Source organism: Tachyglossus aculeatus, chromosome 21 (assembly GCF_015852505.1).
Source record: "Tachyglossus aculeatus isolate mTacAcu1 chromosome 21, mTacAcu1.pri, whole genome shotgun sequence".
In the NCBI taxonomy this organism is placed as follows: domain Eukaryota; kingdom Metazoa; phylum Chordata; class Mammalia; order Monotremata; family Tachyglossidae; genus Tachyglossus; species Tachyglossus aculeatus.
In genome coordinates, this window is record NC_052086.1 from 68,198,460 (window position 1) to 68,213,810 (window position 15,351).

General features: G+C 46.0%; 1 non-coding gene across 1 annotated transcript; it reads left to right on the top strand.

The window, feature by feature from the left end:
* Positions 1-12,566: 12,566 nt before the first annotated feature.
* Positions 12,567-12,704, top strand: LOC119943109. The gene has a single exon (XR_005455589.1). It is a non-coding gene; the product is annotated as a small nucleolar RNA SNORA7 (small nucleolar RNA).
* The last annotated feature ends 2,647 nt before the right edge of the window (positions 12,705-15,351 follow it).

Genomic DNA, 15,351 nt, shown 5'->3' on the forward strand with positions numbered 1-15,351 from the left:
AGGGGAATAAATGGTGTCTTCTGTCTCAGTTAGCAAGGTGGTAGGAACAATAACCTTCTGATTCTTTGCTTCACAACTGTTATGCCATCATTTCCAAAGGCACCAGGGTAGAGCCTGGAATGAAGGGATGTAGTAATAACAGGGTTTCTTTTTTCTCAGAATATCAAAACATATTACCCGGCAGGAGAGCCTCTTTCATGCTACACCTTTTTGGAAATAAGCTGCCAAACAATAGCCTTTTTAATAAATCTTCTGAAATACAAATATGGGCCCTAGTTGTTCTCAGTTATTGCCAATTTAGAGATCCCTGTGCCCAGGCATGGGAGTCTCCTGTGGGGGAGGGAAGGGGGCACATCCTTCCACCTCTGAAAAATGACCTAGAGCCTGTCAAAGAAAGCACTTCTCCTATTTGGAGTGGAAGGAGGAGGGAACAGGAGCCCTGTTAAGTGTCTTGCCTAAAGTTACAATACACACACACACACACACACACACACACACACACACACACACACACACAGAGAGAGCAGCAGCAGCAGCACACATGCCCCACCCCAAGGCATTGAGTTTTTTTGTGTGGTATTTGTTAAGTGTTTACTGTATGTCAAGTACTGGTCTTGGTCATGGAGGAGCATGCTGCAGTCCTGGTGAGAAGGACATTTTGGATTCACTAGCCCTTCCAACCCCAGTAAGAGAGAGAGGTACATATAAGTTTATCAGATTGGACACAGCCCCATTCCACACAAGGGGTTCACAGTCTAAGTAGTAGGTAATAGGATTTAATCCCCATTTTACAGCTGAGGAAACTGAGGGACAGCGAAGTGAAGTGATTTGCTCAAGGTCACACAGCAAGCAATCGGCAGTTCTGGGATTAGAACCCAGGTCCCCTGACTCCCAGACTAGTGCTCCAATAGGCCACGCTGCTTATTGTGGAGGCTAAGGCATGACTCCCAGGACCAGGAAGAGGGCTGTGCAATACAGACTATCGAAAGGCACAGAGTTAATAATCGCAGTATTGGTTAAGCACTTACTAGATGCCAAGGACCATAATGAATTCTGGGGTAAATACAAGATAATCTGATCCCACATGGGGCTTCAATCAAGTCAGATGAAGGAACTGAGGCACAGAGAAGTTTAGTGACTTGCTTAGAGTCACACGCAGGTATGTGGCGGAGCTGGGATTGGAACCCTGGTTGAATGGTGTCCAACCTGGCTAGCTTGTATCTACCCCAGTGCTTAGCACGGTGCCTGGCACAGAGTAAGCCCTTAACAAATACCATATAATTATTGGTTAAGCACTTACTAGATGCCAACAACCATAATGAATTCTGGGGCAGATACAAGATAATCTGATCCCACATGGGGCTTCAATCAAGTTGGATGAAGGAACTGAGGCACAGAGAAGTTTAGTGACTTGCTTAGAGTCACACAGCAGGTATTTGGCAGAGCTGGGATTGGAACCCTGGTTGAACGGTGTCCAACCTGGTTAGCTTGTATCTACCCCAGTGCTTAGCACAGTGCCTGGCACAGAGTAAGCCCTTAACGAATACCATATAATTAAATAAAATACATAAATAAATAAATAAACCCAGGTCCTCTGACTCCAAGGTCATGCTCGTTTCACCAGGCCAAGCTGCTTCCCTGGACTACCCTGAAAGGGTAACTTTGGAAGAAGAGGAAGGTTGAAGTTTCCAGAGAACTGGTAAATTGGATCAGACTGCCAGAGCTACTGCCTCTTCCCTGAGTTGACTGGCGAAGGCCTTTTATGGGGAATAGATAGGGTCAAGGTGTGGAGTGTCGAACGGAAAGGATCAAGGAAAATTCATGGGTGTGGGATCCTTCCTCTTCAGGGCTTCCAGATTGAGATCAGGCCCTCTGGCAAGGCAAGCTGGGAAAATGCCCCCTTGGCCTAGAGTCTGGCCTTAGTTTGGAAAGAGTGAAGAGGAATGGAAATCAGCCAGCAGTCAAGGAAAAGAACAAGGAGAAACCATGGTCATCCCAGGCTACGCCAACAGGCTAAGAAGCAAAAAAGAACCAAAGTGGAATGTTCTGTGGTACATTAGAAGCCCAGGCAAGGGCAACGGAGGAAAGGCAGCAAGAGAAACCAGGAAACCTCAGCTGAGGGCAGATGTTTTGGGTGCTGTAGCAATTCCACATGCCAATTATATCTGCAAAGTCACTGAAGGATAAGCCTGAAGATCCTTGTTGAAAAAGTATCTACTCCAGTGTCTAGCACAGTGGTTGGCCCATAGTAAGTGCTTAACAAACTCCACGATTATTATTATTATTATCGAGCAGAAGTATAGGAACTATCCCCAAATAAATAAGACCTCTGCTAAGACTGGGCTATTTGGAAAATGAAAGCGAGTCCTTCAGGGAACAAATTTAAGAGCTTCTGACAAATTCCAGTGGAAGTGATTTTCAATCTGCAGCAATGAAATATAATTTTAAAGTCATCTGCACTGATCCGGATGCAATTCCCATGAATTTACCTATGAAGTTGGAACAATTAATAGAGGGCAAAGTGTGGATCTATTGTGCTGTAGGGTCCAATATTCTCATTAGTTACCTAAAAGATTAATCCAGGTTTCTCCTATACTTGTATAACATAAAGAAGCCCAGAGGGGGAATCCAGAAATGTGAATGTTAATTATATCTTGGTCATTTTCTCATTACCTGATTCTTACAAGAAAATCTGGGGGAGCAGTGGTCAGACTACTGAGGTAGAAATGGTTCACCAATCTTCTCAAAACCTAGTAGCTTTGGGTCCACACTAGAATCTGAAGGACTTTGTTGAGGGGAGGGCGGGATACACTTTCAAACAGGAAAGTCTAAACTCTGGGTACATATCTGAAAATGGTGTCACCATCTTAACAGCCCTAACATTTATTAAGAATAATGGAATTTATTTAGTGCTTACTATGTGCCAAGTATTGGGGTAGAAGCAGGATGATCACAACAGATACGGTCTCCATCCCACACAGAGTTCACAGTCTAAGAGGGAAGAGAGGCATTTGGCCCCCGTTTTGCAGATGGGGAAACCGAGGCATAGAGAGGTTAAATGACTTGCCCACAGTCACCTGACAGGGACTAGACTCCAGATCTTCAGACCCCTGGTCTGAGCTTTTTGAAGAATTTATGTGTTTCTTTTGTATTTGTCAAGTGCTTACTTTGTGTCAAACATTGTCACATTGCCTCCCATTTTGCCCCAGTGTTTTCCAAAACTCCATTGGCACTCCAAAAGTCTGAACAAATGTAGTTCAGTGCCAACTGTGAAGTAGCAGCAATTCAGGAAACCTTTGCAAGGAAAGTGAAAGCTCTCAGCTGGCAGGGAGGATGGGGTAATGCCTAGGGGCTCTTTCAATGTGCCTGAATTAGAGGTTTGTGGAAATCAGCATTGCACGTGAAAAGCGCAGTCCAAAGTTATAAAGATGTAGTTCTGAGACGGAAACCTCTGGGAATGTTCCTTTAATACCCCTACCCCAACTGTTCACCTAGAAATTGGTCAGTGAGGTGGTATACCCATTTTTTGGTGTCAGTGACTCAACATACAAGGACTTGGAAATTGCTCCCATGGGCAGGCAGACTTCTAAGCTCAGATGTTCAGAACATTCTGAATCTTCTCCAGTCATCAGAGTGCCTCTATTCTGTCCCAACTGCCTGGCCCAGAAGATTGCTTGCATATTAATCCCAAATAACCCCGTACCTTTTATGGGATGCTAAAGCTGGATTATCTGTGCATTGATGAGTCATGCTTTCCTGTCCATTTCTATGGTTTATTCCTTTGGGGAAGATGTCTGCAACCAACTCCATTGTAGTAGTCCTTAGTGATGTATCTCTCCCTTTTGGTTCTATTCCTCCAACTTTTGAAAAAAAACCTGCATTCTCTTTTCTTTTGGTATTTGAATGTAAAGGCTGAAAAATCAAAGACTGCAGTCATAATTACCCTGTTACCCTGTTACCATAATTACCTTTTAGACTGTGAGTCCACTGTTGGGTAGGGACTGTCTCTATATGTTGCCAACTTGTACTTCCCAAGCGCTTAGTACAGTGCTCTGCACACAGTAAGCGCTCAATAAATGCGATTGATGATGATGAATTACCCAGTCGGAAATAGCATTGTAACCCTTCACCGCAGGTGCTTTCTCAATCTTGTTCGCTGAATTCACGCAAGGTTTTGGGTACTCTACAGAAATACAGGCAATGTGATCCCTGCCATCTAGGAGATGACGAGATGGGAGTTTTAATAAAATAGACACGGTGAGCCTGTGTCCACAATTACCATGTTACCCTAGAAAGGCATAGATCTAACACTAGTTTTTCATTTATACTGCCAACCCTCAGTTGCCCGTGGAAATGGAGATGGGGAGTATGGACAACTGAAATCCATGGTCATCCCAAACACTTCAATTTAGGCATGGATTTTCACTTCCTATCCCATTTGACCTTTGTGTAGAGCTGCTCACCAGAAGCCTCGTGGGTAACGTGAACTCCATCGTCACATACTTCCTCTGCCCAATCTAATGAAAGAAAGTTCAGCCCAATGAAGGGCCTTTCCAGGCTGCATAATCAGCCCCTAATAGTTACGAAGATCAGAGTTTGAGAAAAATATTATCCGAGAGTTGTATTCCTTGCAAAACGCAGGAAGAGATGTCAGACATCATCTCAACAGTTGGCACCGTTTGTCCAAATGTTGACCTTGTTCACAAATGGGGACAGAGGAACAGATGATCCCATGGCAGTTATAAACCCCAAAGCGCCATCCTTTGAGATAATAATTATGATAGTTGTGGTATTTGGTAAGCGCTTACTGTAACCACTGGTGTAGATACAAGATAACCAGGTTCCACATGGGGCTCACAGTCTAAGTAGAATGGAGAACAGGCATTGAATCCCCCCTTTACAGATGAGGGAACTTAGGTAAAGAGAAGTTGAACGACCTGCCGAAGGCAACACAGCAGGCAAGTGGTGGATTAGAATGAAGAGCCTTTGACTCCCAAGCCTGTGTTCTTTCCACTAAACCACGCTGCTTCAAGATGTTATGCAACACCTGCCCAGCCAAATCTTGACCTTCAGAACACAGCGAAAGACCACTTATCTTCTCTTATGGTGGGGAAGTTGAGGAAGCTGCTTAAAATTTGTTATAAATTGTTTTTTTTCTAAACATAAGAATGGACTCCATTAAGCACTTGTTCTGTCCAAGCACTGGGGTAGATACAAGATAATCAAGTCAGATACAGTCCCTGTCCCAGGTAGGGCTTGCAATACAAAGGGGATGGAGAACAAATATTGAATCTCTATTTTACAGATGAGGAAAATGAGACACCGAAAAATGAAGTGACTTGCCCAAGGTGACACAGCAAGTAAGTGGCAGAGCATGGATCAGAACCCAAGTCTCGTGGCTCTTAGTTCCTTACCGTTTCCATTAGGTCACTCTGCTTCTCATTTTATTCATCTAGTTTTATTTGGCTACTGACAGTTTTTAGAGTTGTGCATATCTTACTGGATGTTTTTTAATTTTGTGCTGCTGCCCCAGGGCAACTATTGCAAAGGGTATAATTTAAAAGATCAAAATGATAAAAATAAATCAAGTCCTAAGAAACGTCCTTGAGATCCTAGTGCAGTTGGTGTTTAGGGAATGTATGGGAGAAGTGGATTCAAGAGAAGTTGGGAAAAATTCATCACCAAGTGGCCCATAATGAGTTACTAGAGGGAAGGTTAGAGATGAAGAGAAGTTGAAGTTGTTAGAAAATCCAACCCTGAACATTAAGATGACCACATTAAGTGGTCCATAATAGGCTACTAGAGGGGAAGTTAGATATGAAGAGGGGAAAAGTTGAGGATGTTGGAAAATCCATCCATAAACATCAAAGGAGGGCAAAAAACACACATTCTTCCAAGCATTCTGTTTTTGCAGTCAGAAAGAATAATGGACCATTGCTCTGATTCAGACTAATAGTCATTGCTTCTGTTATTATGTATTTAAAACAAGACCCATGTCTTCAAGGAGCATTTGATACAATGGGGAAGATGAGGACATATAAGACACAGGAACCACAATACTTAGAAAAGCCTGAGAATACATAAAGGTAATGAGCCAAGCAAATAAATGACAAATAATAAATAGAATCATCTCAGACAATAGTAATTATTGACAGAGTAGTTCTCCCTTGCTAACATGACCCAGCATTATATGCTCAACAGAATCCTTTAAACCTAGTGGTCCCAAACCTTCTGAAAAGAACACTAGATTGGTGATGGGAGGTTGGACAACATCAAGACAAGAAGGAAATTCAGAGGAATGATTCCCCCAGAACACTCCATAGTTAGGGTCAGATGGCCTCCATTCATCCACTCAGATAGTAAGAACAGCATGGCCTAGTGGAAAGAGCACAGGCCCTGGAGTCAGAAAGACTTGAGTTCTAATCCCAGCTCCTCCGATTATCTGCTCTGTAACCATGGACAAGTCACTTCATTTCTCTGTGCTTCAGTTACCTCACCTGTAAAATGGGGATTAAGGCTGAGAGCCCCCTGTGGAACATAGACTGGGTCTCTGATTAATTTGCATCTTCCTCAGTGCTTATTACAGTGCCTACCACATAGTAAGTGTATAACAAATATTCCCCAAAAAAACTCCTTAAAGTTTCCTAAAGAGGGCTTCAGGGGATCAGAAGTAAGGCAAGGGCAGGAATAGAGGTGATGAAGTGACTACAGCCTTGACCCCCACCCTGAGGGATATTGTCAAATGTCCTCTGAGGAAGGCTGATGTGTGAAAAAGCATGTGATATTGTTCCTTACTGAAGCTGACTGAAAGAAAAGGGATGATATTCCATGAGGGAGGTTTGTTAAAACTTCACTTCAGAAGGAATGCTTTGTTCCATGATTCATTTCATAAAATGAATTATGAACAATTAATTATTAACACACCAAAATCAGAAGAGGTTGCCTTAGAAATGTAGGCATGCTTTTTCCTGAGATGGAGTTGTATGTGTGTGTATAGAAGCAATAATTTTGATAGTTTTCAGGCTAGAATGCCTATATTTCTTAAGCTCGAAGATGGTTTCGCTGATGAAACATTTAGTTCTACCAGGCTGACACGCAGCAGCTTCTAGGGAGTAAAGAGGAGGTCTGGAGCATTAATTATCATTAATAACAACAATAATGATAATGACAGTAATGATCATAATTGTGGTATTTGTTCATTGCTTCCTATGGGCCAAGCACTGTCAAGTACTGGGATAGCTACAATATAAGTTGATTGGATCAACATTCCTGTTCCACCTAGGGATCACGGTCTAATGGGGAGGGAGAACATTCTACATCCCCATTTTACACATGAGAAAGTGGAGGAGCAGAGAGCTCAAGTGACGTGCCCACAGTCACACAACAGGCAAGTGGCAGAGTCGGGATCAGAACTCAGATCTCCTGACTCCCAGTCCTTTGTTCTTTCCACCAGTCTTGTCCCCCTTACTACAGTGCAAATACCAAAAGCAGCTCCTCCGCTTGTCTGATGTGTGACCTTAGGCAAGTCACTTAACTTCTCTGTGCCTCACTTACCTCATCTGTAAAATAGAGATTCAATATTTGTTCCCCCGCTTCCTAGTTTGCAAGCCCTACCTGGAACAGGGACTGTATCTGACATGATTATATTGTGCCTACCCCAGTGCTTGGGACAGAGCAAGTGCTTAATGGACTCCATTATTGTGTCTGAGAAAACATTTATGACACATTTTAAGCAGCTCCTTCAACTCCCCCACCTCTAAAAGAAGATGATTTGATTTTTTCTGTGTCCTGAAGGTCAAGACTTGGGTAGGCGGGGTTTCATGGCATCTTGAGAAGCAGCGTGGATAAGTGGAAAGAGCCCAGGCTTTGTAGTCAGAGATCATGGGTTCAAATCCCAGCTCCGCCACTTTTTAGCTGTGTGACTTTGGGCAAGTCACTTCACTTCTCTGGGATTCAGTTACCTCCTCTGTAAAAATGGGGATGAAGACTGTGAGCCCCCCGTGGGACAACCTGATCACCTTATAACCTTCCCAGCGCTTAGAACAGTGCTTTGCACATAGCAAGCACTTAACAAATGCCATTATTATTATTATTATTATTATTATCTTGAAGCAGTATGGCCTATTGGAAAGAGCTTGGGCCTGGGAGTCAAATACCCTAGGTTCTAATCCTGGCTTTACCTGCTGGGTGGCCTCAGGCTAGTCACTTAACTTTTCCATGCCTCACTTACCCCATCTGCAAAATGGGGATATAAGCTTGAGCCCCATGTGGGGACATGGACTGTGTCCAACCTGATTAGCTTGAACCCACCTCAGTGTTTAATACAGTGCCTGGCACATAGTAAGCACTTAACAAATAACATAAAAAATCCAGACAAAGCATACAATCAGCAAATGACAGGCTGATGTCAGCAATTCTTCATTTTTTTATTAGGGATACTTTCATTCAATCATATTTATTGAACATTTATTGTTTGCAGAGCACCGTACTGAGCACTTGGAAAGTACAGTACAGCACTAAAGAGAGACAATCCCTGGCCACAGTGGGCTTACAGTCTAGAGTGGGGGATTAATAATAATGATGGCATTTATTAGATGGATTCAGACATCAAAACAAGTAAACAGTCATCAATATAAATAAATAGAATTATAGATGTATATATATATATGTATGTAAGTGCTGTGGCGGGGGAGAAGGGGCAAAGAGTATAAAGAGTGAGTCAAGGCAATGCAGAAGGGAGGGGGAGCTGAGAAAAAGGGGGATTAGCCTGGGAGCAAATCGGGTTGGACACAGTCCCTGTCCCACTTGGGGCTCACTATCTTAATCTCCATTTTACATATGAGGTAACTGATGTCCAGAGAAGGTAAGTTACTTACTCAAGGCTACACAGCAGTCATGTGGTGGAACAGGTATTAGAACCCATGACCTTCTGGCTCCCAGGCCTGTGTTCTATCTACTATGACATGATACTTGCACTTGGCCCTGATACCATTCCTAACTCAGGAATGTAAATAATAATAATAATAATAATAATGTTGGTATTTGCTAAGCACTTACTATGTGCCAAGCACTGTTCTAAGCACTGAGGTAGATACAAGGTCATCAGGTTGTCCCACATGGGGCTCACAGTCTTAATCTCCATTTTACAGATGAGGTAACTGAGGCCCAGAGAAGTTAAGCAACATGCCCAAAGTCACACAGCTGACAAGTGGCAGAGCTGGGATTAGACCCCATGACCTCTGACTTCCAAGCTCGTGCTCTTTCCATTAAGCCATGATGTTTCTCTTCTCTTCTCTTCTCTTCTCTTCTCTTCTCTTCTCTTCTCTTCTCTTCTCTTCTCTTCTCTTCTCTTCTCTTCTCTTCTCTTCTCTCTTCTCTTCTCTTCTCTTCTCTTCTCTTCTCTTCTCTTCTCTTCTCTTCTCTTTTCTCTCCTCTCCTCTCCTCTCCTCTCTTCTCTTTCCTTCTCTTCCCAGTGACTCATTGGGTCCCAGTAATTTGAGTAGTTGAGCTAGTGTTGCATTTTCCTGAGGGTGAACCCAGATTTTTAGGAGTTATTATCCCCTTTGGATTCACTTCAAGGAACTCCATGGGACTGATGTTGCCTAAGCCAACTAACCAGATATACAGCCTGTGGGTGGGCAGAGTCCTTTTATTTTTTATTGTTTTAGTGGTTGGTTCTGAGTCCTTCAGCAGACTTCACAAAGGTTGCTGTCCAGAAAAGAAGCCGGAGATATCAGTCACACCTGTATAAGGCAAAACCAATGCCCTTTTCCTCAAAAAGTCCCAGATTCTCATTTTCCTCAACACAAACCTATCTACCTCCCATTTCTTCCAGCAAAAAGATTGAAAAGCAGTATACCCCATGGATATACTTTGGAATCAACTAAAAATTGGAGTTAAATGACTTACCTAGGGTACTAATAAAAATAATTATATTTGTTAAGAGCTTACTATGTGCCAGGCACCGTACTATGCACTGGGGTTGATAGAAGCTAATCAGGTTGGACACAGTCCATGTCCCACATGGGACTCACACACTCAGTCCTCATTTTACAGATGAGGTAACTGAGGCAGAGAGAAGTGAAGAGACTTGCCCAGAGAGAAATTAGAACCAATAACTGTCTGACTCTCGGGCCCGAGCTCTATCCACTGGGCCATGCTGCTTCAGGGTCACAAGACAAGCAATTGGCAGAGCTGGGATTAGAACCTAGGTCTTTTGACTACCAAGCCTGTGTTTGTTCCAATAGACCACACTGCTTCTCCCATGAATCTGTAAAAGTAGAAAGAAAGAGGGCACAGCAATTTATTGCCACGACTGGTGGGGGGGTGGAGGGTGGTCAGAGGTCATGGCATCAAGGGGAGGCTGGTAGGTGGGGAAAGGGAAGAGGGAGGTCATCTGGGAAATCCAGGTCACCGCAAAGAATTCTCTCACTGCCCAGGGACAATATTCAGTGGGCCACCACTCTGTGGACAATGATCTGGTTTAGCTCTAATGATGAAGCCATAGGAGAGCTGGTGGTGGGGAGGCGGGGGTTGCTACTCTGGAAAACACCCCAACCCCCACCCCACTACCGTGGAATATGTTTTCACTTTTCCTGAAGAAAAGAACTGCTAAGGTGTCTATCAATCAATCAATCAATCGATCATATTTATTGAGTGCTTACTGTGTGCAGAGCACTGTACTAAGTGCTTGGGAGAGTTCAGCACAATATCACAGACACATTCCCTGCCCACATCTGAAGTGACTTTTTCTTGCTTGTCGCACAGTAAGCGCTTAACCATACCATAATAATTAATTTAGGAAGGACTCTGCATGTGAGTCCTCTCTCCCAGGCCTCCTCCAGTGCCTCCCGGCCTCCTTTCTCTCAGTCCCTTGATGGTCTCAAGCTGAGGAGCAGTGGGAAGACTAAGGAATGGTAGAGGAACACCAGGTGGAGGATTCAAATCCAGAAGCGGCCCACCTCTCTCTTCCTGACTCCCGCCTGCATCCCAATACCCCTTGGGCTGTCTGTCACATAGGCCAACAACCAGAGTCCGATCTAAAGGTCTAGTATCACAGATACAGGAAACAAGAAGTAACAAATTTAGGACCATGAGCCATGGCATTAATCAACCTGTTAGGAAGCAGGTTAGTCAGAGAAACCACACAAGTAGTAAAAAAAAAAGACAAAATGGACCTAAAGAGCAGTGTCTGTGGCCAAAGTTCTATAAACCTGGCTGCCCCTGGCTTGCTGCCTTCAGGATCCCCCCAGGTGGTGCCCTCAGGCCCTTTTTATGGTACTTGTTATGCACTTACTTTGTGCTAAACACTGCACTGTGTGCTGGGAAACATATGAGAAAATCAGGTTGGATTCAGTCCCTATCTCACATGGGGCTCACAGTCTCAGCAGAAGGGAGGAGGTTTTAATCCCCATTTTGTAGATGAAAAAGCTGAAGCATATAGGAGGGAAAATAAAAGTGTGTAACTATGCTATGTGCACTTTGTCTTTGAAACAGATGAGGACAACTTATTTTTGCTCCCCTATTGTTTTAAAGGCTCAGCTTCCAATTTAACCCTCGCAAATGGCTAGCCCTTGAAAACAATACAGTAGCTTTTGAATTATGGCAATGGAAGAACCACAGTCATTCGTGATAAGTGGGTCCAAGAGAGCCTCAGAGATTTGAAAACTAGGTGACTATTTATCCTCTTTAAAGAGGCCAGGAATACACAAATGGTGCAATCTCCAGGGACCATGAATAGAATACAGAGCCTGAAGGAAATCCTTTGTCTATTTTCTCCTGCCATAACATATTTCCTCCCTGGAATAAACTAGATATTTTTTTTCCAGCAAGGAAGCTGCCTAACCATGAAATTAAATGGTGACCACTTGCCTGATATTTAAGGATTCCAATAACCCAGTTCGTTCCCATTTCTCCCCTGAGGAAGGATGTATTTCTCCTCCACTCGACTGACATCCTCCTTTTCCGGAGGATGTCCAAGTGTCCTGAATAGAGTGAGAGGCTCTTGGGTTTCCCCAAATGATAATGGTGGAGTGGTCAGAGGTTGGTGGGGAGAAGCCTCTCTGGAGAATTCACTGAATGGTCAAAGAATTCAGGGAGTCTGTAGAAGGGATCATAGTTGTTCCCATTCAGTCTGCTTCTGCCTGAGGACCACTCCCCACAAAGAGACCCGAGGGATCCAGGGAATCAATTATCTCATCTGTAAAATGGGGATGAAGGCTGTGAGCCCCATGTGGTTCAGGGACTGTGTGCAACCCAATTTGCTTGTATCTACTCCAGCGCTTAGTACAGTGCCTGGCACATAGTAAGAGCTTCAAGGATATCACATTTATTATTATTCAAGGTTACATATCCTGCGAGAGCTGAATCCTACTGGAAGCGTTAAGCGCAACTGTCAGACCTGGGGTCTGAGTGCTGATAGGGCCCGGGGTCTCCCCAGATTTCTCTCCTGTATTGTTGTATTAAACCCAGGAAGGGGTACATTTAAGTTCCCCGTAGACTCCTAGAGCTAAAATCAATCAATCAATCAATCAATGACATTCATTTAGCGCTTACTGTGAGCAAATCCCATCTCAGGATCACACCTGGAGAGTTTCTGGTACTCTACCAGTCCTAGTTGCAGAAGGGAGAGTCAAGCAGATGCATAGCCATTCCATTCCTAGCTTGGGCAGTGGCTTGCAAGTGGAAGGCAATCTGCTACAAGTCAAAATTCACCTGTGTTGGGCAGCAGCAGCATGGGAGAGAGTTGAGGATGGAGGCTCTGGTTTACTGTGCAGAGGAAGCCAATGGGAAACCACTTCCATATTTTTACCAAGAAAACTCTATGGATTCACTACCAGGATGATTGCAGATGGAGGTGGGGCGTTCTGGGAGAAATGTGTCCATAGAGTCACTATGAGTTGGAGGCAATTTGACAGCATAAGACAAGACAAGGGAGCCAAACACTGTACTCTGCACTGTTTCAGAGTTTTCAATCCTCTAAGAATGTGGATGCCTTTTGCAAGTCTGAAAATCTCTCGTGATGTTGGAGACAAGCATTTAGTATCCCTTAACCAATCTCACCTTTCCTGTGGTAGATAGTTCCTATCCCTTGACTCATTTCTGCTCTCCTCTAGACTGTAAGCTTGTTAGGGGAAAGACACGTATCTAACAACTCTATTATATTGTACTCTCCCAAGTGCTTAATGCACTGCTCTGCGCATAGTAAGTGCTCAGTAAATTTAATTGATTGATTGATTGATTGATTCTCTGGACCTCCTCCAGCATTTACTATGCCTTTCCCAAATCTGGACCCAGTTATGGAATGAGGAGGCTGGCCAAGAGTGGGTTAGATAAAGCTCTGGATGGGCTGTCTCACTCAGTTTTGGGTTTTTTTAAGGCTACATTCCAGGCACTCTACTAGGAACTGAAGAAGGTACAAGATAATTGGGTTGGACACAGTCCCTAACTCATATAGGGCTCACAGCCTTAATCTCCATTGTAAAGATGCAGCAACTGAGGTACAGAGAAGTTAAATAACTTGTCCAAGTTCACACAGAAGACAAGTGGCAGGGCCAGAATTAGAACCTAGGTCCTCTAATTCCCAGGCCAGTCCTCTTTCCACTAAGCTATGCTGCTTCAGGCATTTAAAGAAGAGATCTGTCAGTCCAGCCTGCTGCCTGTGAAGCTCGGACCGTAGACTATGGGCAGGAAGGGAGGGGACGAAGCAAGATGGAAACACCAAGCAAAGCTGTCTCTTTGCAACAGCCTCCCCTAAAACTGGAGCTCTGGGAATAAGGTTCTTGCTTTCATCTGCTCGCTTGGTTGATTGATTGATCAACTGATGCCCCAGAGAGGAAACCAGTTGCTCAGTTTGCATTTTTGGAGCACGTACTGTGTGCAGAGCACTGTCCTAAGCGCTTGGAAGAGGACACCAATCTCTTCTCCCTGGTGTTCCTAGCTTCCCGGAGGCTGGGTTCCTGGAGGCTGAGGTGACCTGGAGCACGGAGGGGAAGGATGGATGGGTGGAGGGTCGGAGCCCGCTCTGGACCACCGGGCCCCTTCATCTGCCCGGGGGATTGGGGGGGGACGATAGGACGGGCCTGGGGGTCATCGGTTTCCCTGTCGCAGCCGGCGGGAGAAACCCCCCGCCCCTCCCCTCCCGCTGCCTCCGCCGCCCTCCCGGGAAGGGAGAAGGGAGGAGGGGATGGGGGAAGGAGGGGAGGGGGGCAATCCAGGTCGCTGGCTAAGGGGAGGGAAGGGCAGAGCGGGAACTCCGGGGCGCGGCAGGTGCGGGGCCGAGCGGGGAGAGAACTAGCCCTGCGGGGGGAGGACGGGAGGGAGGGAGGAGAGCAGAGAGAAGCAGAGGAGAGAGAAGCAGAGGAGAGAGGAGGAGAGGAGGAGAGGAGAAGAGAAGAGAGGAGAGGAGAGGAGAGGAGAGGAGAGGAGAGGAGAGGAGAGGAGAGGAGAGGAGAGGAGAGGAGAGGGGACAGAAGAGGAGAGGAGGGGAGAGGAGAGGAGAGGAAGAGGGAGGGGGAAAGGGAGGGAAAGAGGGAGGGAAAGAGGGAGGGAGGGAGGAGCTGGAGAGGCACAGACGCTGCCACCGGGAGCCAGAGCGTGGGGCTGGACGAACGGGGCTGGACAGAGGACCAGTGCAGGAGGAGAGGGGCTGGACAGAGGACCAGTGCAGGAGGAGAGGGGCTGGACAGAGGACCAGAGCAGGAAGAGAGGGGCTGGAGGACCAGTGCAGGAGGAGAGGGGCTGGTCGAAGGACCAGTGCAGGGGGAGAGGGGCTGAAGGTCCAGTGCAAGGGGAGAGGGGCTGAAGGACCAGTGCAGGAGGAGCAGGGCTGAAGGACCAGTGCAGGGAGAGAGTGGCTGAAGGGCCAGTGCAGGAGTAGAAGGGTTGGACGGAGGATCAGTGCAAGACGAGAGGGGCTGGACGGAGGACCAGTGCAGGTGGAGAGGGGCTGGAGGACCAGTGCAGGAGGAGAGGGGCTGGACAGAGGACCAGTGCAGGAGGAGAGGGGCTGGACGGAGGACCAGTGCAGGGGGAGAGGGGCTGGACGGAGGACCAGTGCAGGTGGAGTGGGGCTGAAGGACCAGTGCAGGGGGAGAGGGGCTGAAGGACCAGTGCAGGTGGAGTGGGGCTGAAGGACTAGTGCAGGTGGAGTGGGGCTGAAGGACCAGTGCAGGTGGAGTGGGGCCTGGACGGAGAAACAGTGCAGGGAGAGAGGGGCTGAAGGAACAGTGCAGGGCGAGAGAGGCTAAAGGACCAGTGCAAGAGGAGAAGGGTTGGACGGAGGACCAGTTCAGGTGGAGTGGGACTGAAGGACCAGTGCAGGAGGAGAGGGGCTGGACGGGGGACCAGAGC